The sequence below is a fragment of the Micromesistius poutassou genome (assembly GCF_964030765.1).
Source record: "Micromesistius poutassou genome assembly, chromosome: 5".
Taxonomy (NCBI): Eukaryota; Metazoa; Chordata; class Actinopteri; order Gadiformes; family Gadidae; genus Micromesistius; species Micromesistius poutassou.
In genome coordinates this window covers 3,853,433-3,860,979 of record NC_140275.1, presented here as the reverse complement: position 1 = coordinate 3,860,979, position 7,547 = coordinate 3,853,433, and positions in this window count along the sequence as shown.

The following is a 7,547-nucleotide window of genomic DNA, read 5'->3' as shown; positions in this document are numbered from 1 at the left end:
GCTGTGTAACATATATATGCTGTGTAACATATATAAGCTATGTAACATATATGAGCTGTGTAACATATATAGGTCATGTAACGGAAATATGAACTGCGTTATTACTGAGTTACTGCTACTTCACTGTACTAGTTGTTGCTTGGTAGTAACGTTAGGGTAGTGGATGAGGGGGGAGGGGGACCGAGGCCAGAGCCATTTTCTTTATTGTAGTCTGCTAACTTATTATTCATTCATTCATTTACAGTAAACTTATGTGACAGCATGATCAGCTAAACTGAAATGAAATAGTAAGACTAGACTTCATTGCATGACTCGGCTCACTAATGTTCATCAACAGGCATTTGTCGGATACGTTAACGTTAAATTGATTTTAAATCAACATATTATTAGTAGGAAGTCATCGGAAAGCTGTAACATTATAACGGTGAGGAGACAGATCACTGTCTAACGTTATTTATTACCTAGTCGTTAGCGTTTCTGAGCCACAGGTTATTCATCCAACTAAAACCTGTTTATATATATAGATATTTGCCAATTTATTTGTATTGACAATAGCTAGAAAGGACTGACTTACCTCCGAAATGAAGGTAAGAAGTGAAGATTTTCGTCATGTCACTTCTTCAAAGTCCGTCTAATTCCAGCCTGCATCCCCGGGTGAAGCGGGCCTGGCGCTGATTGTTTCATTCTTGGTACAATTCTTGGTAGCGATACGAGCGCTGATTGTTCAGAGCGTTGTATTCTTGGTAGATTCTTGGTAGCAGACTGAAATGTGATTGGCTGTCACTACCAAGAATTGACTCGACTTACAGGTGGCAGGGAGCGCCAAAGACATCTGCCATGCTTTGAGGTATCGCGCCATATCATGGTCAACAGCGCCCCCTAAAGCGTAGGTTTGAATCCCGCCAGGCGCGGTCACATTTGCACACAAACTAATTTGAAGACTAACTAAGATAAATTAGGATGATTCACACGTTTATTCTTGACCAAATGTAGCCCTTCTTTGTCCCTAACAATTCTTTGTAGTAATGTAGTAATACGCACAATAATTTTGCTTTGTTCTGTACCTACCTTTTCTGCAATAAATGGTTCACCAATGGCTCCAGACTTTTGATGAATTATGACAGACAAGTCCTTACCAATTACTTCACCATTACCATCTCAGAAATAAAAAAAACTTTTTCATATATATATTGAATTACACAGAGGGCGAAATTTATAATCAAAATAATTAATTTAAATAACTATATTCAAATCCCCCTTCATTTACAAATCCCCACCCTCCTCCCCTCCACCCTCCTCCCTTTGCCCCTCACCTGTCTGCCCTTGTTTATTTTTTCTATACCCTTTTGCTGCCAGCCACTCCCGCCATTTATCAAGCATCTCTGTGGCCGTCTCCCCACAGTAGAGCGGGTAGCAGATATAAGGCTCACCAGTCTGCCCATGGCTCTCTCCCTCTCCAGACACCATTTAACTTTTGTTAAACCATTATTTTTGGTTAGCTTTTGTTAATAAATGATGATTACTTTTGCATTTAAACCTTGGTGTGTCTCCCTATTTGTTATGGCCAAGAGCCGGACCGTGACACATGAATAAAGCTGCTACCCAGGTTGTAAAGATATTTGTATTGATTTACTCACCATTGTGCCAGTGTAGCCGTGTTCACCTCTGGCAGCTAGATGGTGGTGTCGGCCATCACACATGCATTGTTGACAACACATTGTCTTATGTTGCCGTATGCATGAATGATCTGTGTACAGCGGCTCTGGGTGCCCTCGGGACTATTCTTCCGGCCAGTGATGGTCATGCAGAGCTGGAAGATGGAAACTCTCCAGAGATGTTTACCCCCTGGCGCATCTGTAGTTTGGCAGAGTGTACCCCCCCTTCTGCAGGGTGCCTGTCTGCATGTGCAGCTGCACTCCATGGGGGTCCTGGAGGCAGCAGAGGTGTTTCGTCTGAGCCTTCCAGATCTCTGCCATCCGCTCACTGTGGATGAGGGGCACTCCTAGGGTGTTGCACCCCCTGTCCCTGTCGTAGGCCTGCCCTGGAGACGCGTCGCATGACATCAGCAGGGTGGAGGGCAGGATGTGCCTTGTGGCTAGCTCAGCACGCTTGGCCTCCGTCAGGGCTTGCACGTCATCCTCAGCCCAGATGAAAATACACTGGCTCAGTCGGTTCATAAAGCCAGCGTATAGGGAGTGAGAGTCTGTGGTGCACCCAATAGCAATCCTCCGCATGAAGTGCCATATGTCCAGGCGTAGCAGCATGCGGTCCCACGATCCGAAGATCTTGTGAAGATGTGTGGACCCACAGCAGTCCCCGTCGACATACAACACCTTGTAGGGAGGGAGGAGGCACGCCAGCGTCCTTGTAACGGCTCATGAGGCCACTGATCATCGGCCCGAGGCCATAGCCCTCACTGGCCGTCAGCACGGACATGATGACCTGCCTGTGCTCATTGCCGATGTTGGTGGCCCACGATGCTCTGAGGCGGCCCTCACCTGCCAGCTTTTTGACTATTTTTTTCATTGAGTCAAGCTTCAGGACTCTGCCAAAAAGGGAGGTGATGCTTGCCTTGATCTCCTCCAGCCTGCTCAGCACATCCTGTGAATAGACCTGCATCAGCCACCGATGTTTTGGCACCTCCATCATCTTAGGTGTGTCCCCCATGGCCATCGGAGCAACCAGCGCAACCCACTGCAGTCCGTCAGGAACTGTAGCTGCTTCTGTAGCCAGACCTCAGCGTGCTGCTCTGCCATCTGTCCTTGCAGCTGGCTGCTGCTGTTGCCCAGACCCCTCTGACACATCTGCCACACAACCTGCATGTCGCAGCCCAGCTTGGAGGTCAGGAGACAGGGGAACTGGACGTGATGGCTGACGTCCAGCTGGCGGATGATGTTCCTCGTCCAGCTGATCACCTTCCACTTGCACCCCTTGCAGGACAGATACTTGGACACCATGAAGTACGTTGTGCTGACACCAACCACATGTCGTACTCTCTGGTGCAGTCCGGCAGACGTCAGCTCCTCCTTCCCGCAGTCCTCATGGGGGCAGAGTAGCCGCACGCGTCAGAGCTTCCTCGGCATCCACAGGAACAGGGGGTGGCCAAAGTACCGCTCCATTGACGGAATGCCGGTAGGCACCAGTGATGGTTGCGGGGGGTACCACCACATCTTGTTCACCCGGGTGAAGTCCAGCTCTGGCTGTCCAATCTTGGAGCACTGAAAGAGGGCCTTTGGTGCTGGTCTAGGACTGGCAAGGCCGGTTTCCAGCCAGCAGGGAGACAAATTCTGCTCTCTATGAAACAGAACACAAGAAATGCAGTGTGAGGCTCTGTTGTTTTGTGCATGAAGTACAGATCACATTGTTTTCCTTTATCACTACAACCATTACTCTTACTACCAATACTACCATTAGTGCTTCTACTTCACATATTATTGCTTTTTAAACGTTCTGCCAATGTTGTATCTACAGTCATGCCAATAAAGCTTATTGAAAAACCGTATTGTATCTCACGTGTTGCTATCGCCTCCTCCACATGCTCTGCTGCCATGACCATGTCCCTGTCAGTCACATCCAATGGTTGCTCCAACACACATGGCACTGGTGCAGGACTCACGTGCACTGGTGATGGACTCACGTGCCCTGATGAACCCCTCGCTAGCACTGATGGAATGGCTAGAAAAAACATTAATAATTCATTAAACAAAATCGATATTTGTGTGTATTCAGATAGTATTAACATCACAGACCTTTAATTACATTATACTTGGCTGAAACCTGGATGCGGAAGGGGAGTTTTTTGACAAACATGTCAAGGCTCCTTTGACCCTGGTTCTTTACCGCCAGCAATGCGTGCAGTGATGATACCGGCAGACGTCTGGTGGAAGGGACAGCACTGGTGGATGGCACTGCAGACACTGGGGCGGGTGGAGGGCCTGTGGCAAATATACCTGATAGGCCTGGGTGGGCAATAAAACAATAATGATTGTATCGTGATAGACTTTTGATCAATATCAATATAAAACATGTTCAATACATATTGATAAGAGACTGGACCTCTGGATCTAGCAGCTGGGTTTGTTACACAAACACGGTTCCATACTTACAATATTTGAGTGTTTCTGATTGTTGTATCGACATTGGAGTATTTATCAATGAAGAACAGTGGAAGGTCATATTAAGGCAAGGCAAGGCAACTTTATTTATATAGCACTTTTCATACACAAGGCAGACTCAAAGTGCTTCACATATAAACATTGTCATACAATAAAATAAAATAATAGATAACTAAAAAGTAAAATAGATAGAAAATAAAGGCAAAGTTAAAAAAAACATTTTAGAAAGGCAGAGTTAATAAAAATGCATTTTGGAAAGTGAGAAAATAAAGGCAAAGTTACTAATAAAAGTGTTAAAGTAAGTAAGTGTTAAACAGAAGTGTTTAAATCCAGCATGGTAATTCCTAGTTTCTTTAGGTCATTAAAATGATCAAAATAGATCGATATCGATTAATATGATCAAGTTACATTGTGATATGTCTTTCAGCCATATCGCCCAGGCCTATACCTGAGGCTGGAGACGGCCTGGTGGAGGGCACTGCAGACGTTGGAGACCGGCTGGTGGAAGGCACTGCAGACGCTGGAGACCGGCTGGTGGAGGTATTCCGTTTCAGCTTCATAGAGATTGCCTCCCGGCCCTCAGGGAACATCTCCATGTAGCGCCGGAAGGCTTCCTTGTTAGCCCTGTTGCTCAGGGCGCGCTTCACCTCACCCCTCTCACTTTCCCTAATCATCGACACCACCAGGTATGCGCCAAACCCCAGAGCGTTTTCAAGGACCCACCTGAAAGTCTGCCCCCTGAACTGGCCAACCTGCAGCTTATGCAGACCCAGAACACACACCTCGTCCTCTGTGTCAAGGCCTTGCTCCGCTGCAGCTCGCCGTGCTGACTCCAACACCTCATCTGGTGGAAGAGGACGCGACTATGGCTGGGCCCTGCTCTTCACCCGCCCAGCTTCATGGGAGTCATTTATATTGACCGTCCCATCAGCCTTCTTCCTAAAATTTGGCTTCATATCTGTCAATTTAAAAATAAAATGTTAAAGGCATCATAAAATAATAACAACAAAAGAACAAAAACAGGGAAGGCAAGCAGAATGTTTATCTAAGCACCTATGCTATCTATTTTTATACATAGTAGTGCAGTAGGATTCTTGCACATGTATATATCTTGTACATATTGTTTATAGTTTTCACTATATCAATGTGTGCATGGGTAGGGGTAGTCGTATGCTTAGTATATCTGTTGTGATTAATGGCTAAATGTTAAATGGCTGCTGTAACACTGCAATTTCCCTTTGGGGATGAATAAAGTAATATATCTATTATATCTATCATATCTACTATATCTATCAGATCAGTGGCCTAAAGAAACATCATAGACACTATGATGACACGATAAGGCTTAGGAACACCCTATATCAACTATGAACTATCAACCCCCCCCCCCCCCACATACATGACAGCACACAGCATTACTGGAACAGTCACTTTATTTCCAAAAAAAGTGCTTTTGAAGTACTAAAGTAACTAACTAGTACTAAAAACTAAAAGTATGAAAATATTTTAGTGTGGATGACACACCATTTACCATTCTTTTAGGCAGTGACACTAGTCAACAACCTGTCACAAAAAAAGTGCCATGACCTTTAATAACTTAAATTAAGTGTCATTATCTTACTTAAAGATGAATGAATATATGGTTGCAGTATAAAACATTAAAAGTTATTCCACAACAGTATAATTAACCACAAAACAAAATAAAACTGGTAGATAAAGAAACATACAATTAGTGACGCTAACCCCCAATCATCTTTTCAGATAACACGGGCCACAACTTTTTTAGCTTTCCTGCTAGAATAACATTTTTATCAAACATAAATAAAAGATCATAAATCGTTGTCTGTTGGTTTAGGAGCCTGCCTCTTTGCATAGAATTAAGTACCAAGAATGTCATGTATTCAAAAGCCTGCGTACGAATGAAACAAGCTCCACCGTGTCCTGCGTTGACAGTAACGCTCACATTAAATATCCTGTATTAGCACACTGTCGCCTTGCAACTGCAAGCAGTATGCACAGTTTTTATAGCTACTTACAAGTATTTTCCGGTTTCATGCATTTTAGATAATGACAAGTCTGACACAGATAGCTCTCAGGCAGCTGGCCCCTCGACAAGATCGGCTCAAGTTTCATTGTTATGTTGAATTTGCACACTTTTACAAAATGATTGATAACCTCTTTGCTGCTCGGTCAGTTTAAATGTAACTACATTTACATCCACATTAGATAAACACTATAGCAACTGGGCATGAAATCGTTCATTACCGACACCTTGGCTCCCGGTGTCGGCAATTAACACCCGGACTCGCTTTTGGAGCGGATCTAGCGGTTCACGTGGCGTACCGTTAAGAGACCAGGGAACCGTGACAGAGGCAAAAACTACAGGCTTTTAGAGGCCAGGACTCGGGGTGACTGTAAGTTAACTGAAAACTGCGAGTTTACTCAGAATATATAGTATATATAATATAATATAGTCCGGTGAGTCTATATTTTCTTTCTTCTTTTTCTCCGGGGACTCCCAGCAGAGGGAGGAATTAAGACTGTTAACACGTCCTTCTTATTAAAGAAGCATTGTACAGGCTAAACAACAACGATTATAATGTAAACGTCTGGGGGATTTTTCTTTATGTTGGACAGAGACATCATGCATGAAGGCCCTCTCCCACCTGATAGGGGGGAGGCTTTACCTCAGAGCCCTCTTACCATCAGGGCTTCACCAGGGTCAATATTAAGACCCCACAGTTGGAAGTCTTATTTTCTGTCTTTATTGTTCTTATTGTGTTCTGTGTGTTTTTGTTGCTGTTTTTTTTGCTGCTGTTCTTTGCAGCCTGTGGGGTATAACCTGTGATTATTTTTGTCACATATGGACACTTATGGTGGTGTGCTTTGGGTTTATTTCATTTATATTTTTTACCCTTATTGTACACAGAATGCAATCAGTTAAAATAGCAACTTATAATGTGAATGGCCTTGTCAATCCCATTAAGAGGAGTAAGATTTTAACTAAACTAAAAAGAGAGTTGAGGTTTTTACAGGAAACACATCTTTCGGATACAGAACATGCTAAATTAAAATGCTTGGGCTTCAAGCATCGGTACTCATCATCTTATACGGCTGGGCATAGAAGGGGGTGGCAATATTGATTTCCAACAAGACTAGTTTCAAACCCATTTTTGAGAAAAAGGACACAGAGGGAAGATTTATTTTCGTGAGGGGAACTTTAGGGGGCTCATTGGTCACTCTATTAAATATTTACACTCCTCCTAATTCTCGAAGTTTTTTAAATTGATATTTGATTTGATAACAGAGACCCATGGGGTTCTAATCTGCAGGGGGGATCTCAACATTAGATTAAATCCCAAACTGGACTCCTCAAATACACATACAGCCCAGCCCAAATTGATAAACAAAAAAATCAATATGGATATGAAA